Consider the following 3,420-nt stretch of genomic DNA (forward strand, 5'->3'; position numbering starts at 1 on the left):
ACGTATATATGGATTATATATGTCCATACTGTGTTTCTCTAAAGAAAAAGTATATGTGTGTATGTGTGTGTGTGTATACATATATGGACTATTTTTATTGGACTTAATATTTTTTTCTATAACCAAAACTCAATGCACACACATTCAAAAGGCATTTAATGTTTTCCAACTCTTTAAAATTGCATCCAAGGCTCTTTATCCATAAGTAAGTTTTCTCAATTCTAGATACACAGGTATTTTAATGCAACTTTCTCAGTAATTGATAGAACAAATAGGAAAAAAATTAGTATATAAATTATATGAAAAAGGCAACTAACTTGCTGAAATTAACATTTAAGTAATAATACACCAAATAGCTGCCAAATACACAATGTATTTAAGTACACACAGAAGTTTCACCAAAAATAAGGTTTTTTTGTTTGTTTAAAACAACAATCTTACTGTAACTTTTGACTGAAGACATTTGATTAGAAGTCAGTAACAAATAGCTATCTGAAAGTTCCCTCATTTGGAAATTAAATGACACACTTCTAAACATCTCATGAATCAAAAAAGAAATCACAAAAATGTCGAACTGATTGATTATAAAAACACAACATAGTCCGGGCACTGTGGCTCATGTCTGTAATCCCAGTACTTTGTGAGGCCAAGGTGTGCTGATCACGAGGTCAGGAGATAGAGACCATCCTAGCTAACATGGTGAAACAATGTCTCCACTAAAAATACAAAAAATTAGTTGGACAGAGTGGCGAGTGCCTGTAGTCCCAGCTACTCAGGAGGCTGAGGCAGGAGAATCCCTTGAACCTGGGAGGCAGAGGTTGCAGTGAGCCGAGACTGCACCACTGCATTCCAGCTTGGGTGACAGAGTGAGACTCTATCTCAAAAAAATAAATAAATAACATAACAAATTGTATGATAATAGAAACCATATTTTGAAATGTGTGAGCAGTAGAAAGTAGTGATTAGTGCAAAATTTTTAGATTTTCATATACATATCAAAAAAATTTAGTTTGTTTATGCGGAGGAAAAGTAGTGAATGTCAGAGTAGACATCAATGAAATAAATAATACATGAAAAATAACGAACTTAGTAAAATCATAATCCATAACCAAGAATGATAAAAAAAGAACAAATAAAAAATTTGCCAATATCCGAAGTGAAAATGTGTTTGTCACCACAATTTCTCCAGACAATAAAAGCAGATGAAGAAATACTCTAACCAACTCTATGTCAGTAAATGCTACAACTTAAATATAATGGGTGAAATCCTTGAGAAACAGTTTACCATACCTGGCTCAAAGTGAAATAGAAACTCTGAATCACTTGTAGCTACTAAACCCTTTAAATTTATACTTAAAATCTTTCTCACAAAGTGTTTGATAAAAATGAAAATTTCTCATTCATAAAAACATTTTCAGCAAAGTAAAAAGACAAGCCATAGAATGAAAATAATTATATCCATTATATATCAAATGATTTATATTAAGAATATATAAATAATTCTAATAAACTCAAAATAATACATCTTCCCTAATATTGGCAAACTTTTAAGAGACACAACACTTGGAACTCTAACATATTGCTGTTAGGAATATAAAATGACACAACTACTTTCACAGTTTGATAGTTTGTTTTAAAGCTTAAATATGCATGTAACAAATAACCTGGAGATTTCAAAAGGAATTTGCAAGATTTAAGAAAAACGTATGTCCACAAAAAGATTTGCAAACGATTGTTCCTAATAGCCTAATGCAAAGTAGAAAAAAATCCTTGAAAACTATCTAAATATTCATTGAAAGGTGAATTGAAAGACTATTCTGGTTTATATGTACAATAGAATAATATATAATAATAAAATGGAGCAAACTATTCACGCATACCAAAACATAGATGAATTTACAGACGTTATGCTGAGGAAAATGAACCAAACACAAATCAGTGATTACTATATATTTCCATTTCCATAAATTCTAAAATATAGAAAACTAAGTGTGATCAGAATCAAATCAGTGGTTGCTTGGGGATGGGAAAATTGCAATAGAAAAAAAAATTCTGGGCAGATAGAAATAGAGAAAGAGATAAAAAGAGTATAGCTTGGTTACATATTTCAGGTAGACAACCTGAGTAAACACAACAAAAAAGTCCTCCGTAACTTTATTGCTGTGAATATTACTGCATGTGAATTTTAACTCATTTAATTTGATGTTTAAAATATGAGCTTTCCTTATAAATACTTTCTTCTTACAAAATGCACTAGATGCTTCTAAAAAAATTCAGTTCAATATTGATGAATATTTTAAAGGAAATAATTTCAATTTCAAAATAAAGGCTGATTAGTCATGAAGATGCCATTGGTATACAGAGTAATCATAACACATGTTTTATGGAAGTCTACAGATTACGTAGCACTTTTACAGACATATATTTTATAAAACTCCACAATTGGCCCATAAGGAAGTCAGGCTTGGTATTATTCTTGGCATCCTTTCCCTATTAGGAAACAAATGCAAAATGGTAAATGACTTGCCCAAAATTTTGCAACAAAAGCTGCTCTCAAATCCAGGTTGTTTGACTCCAGATTCTGTATAAATTCAATTAACAGAATCATTCTTCACATAAATACATGAGTGATAAACAATATGTTTAATAGCTAGCACTGGATTCTTAATCTATATCAATAATTAGATTTCAAAATCTAATAAGGAAACATTAAGAGAATGTCAAAATTATCTTTAACTGATATTTCTTATTTCTGGATGGTGAGAGATCACCATAAAAAAATGATTTTAACATTGGCTGTGTAATGAAATGGACTAGGGAAGTTAAAAGTCTTGATACAGAGGATGTATCCTTGACCTAATTAGCACCAAGGCTCAGGATTGTCTTTAATTTTTCCAGGTGATATCAATATGCGGTTTAAGTGTGAGCACCACTCTTACCAAGTGATTGGATATTTGGCTTCGTACTAGAGCATGTCTGCCTTTCAATTAGAATTTAGAAAGTGCTTCTCAACTTACCACTCCATCTCTGCATTCTAACATACCTCTACCCTTAGCTATTTGTACTGCTAATCAGTTTTTGGTTTCTGAATGACTATTGTCCAATTTACGTGTTTGTTAATATCGCTAATAATAATGCTGGCCTCTTTCATTATTCCTTCATAGACACCTACATTCATTATTCATTCAGTCAGTCAGTCAGTCATTTGAGATAAGTTCTGTCTCTATTGCCCAAGCTGGAGTGCTGTGGGGCCATCTTGGCTCACTGCAACCTCTGTCTTTTGTGTTCAAGTGATTCTCTTGCCTCAGCCTTCCAAGTAGCTAGGACTACAGGCTTGCACCACCACACCAGGCTACTTTTTGTATTTTTAGTAGAGACGGGGTTTCCCCATGTTGGCCAGGTTAGTCTTGAACTCATGAG

This window comes from Sapajus apella, unplaced genomic scaffold, assembly GCF_009761245.1.
Source record: "Sapajus apella isolate SASKATOON/1434 unplaced genomic scaffold, GSC_monkey_1.0 scaffold46, whole genome shotgun sequence".
In the NCBI taxonomy this organism is placed as follows: domain Eukaryota; kingdom Metazoa; phylum Chordata; class Mammalia; order Primates; family Cebidae; genus Sapajus; species Sapajus apella.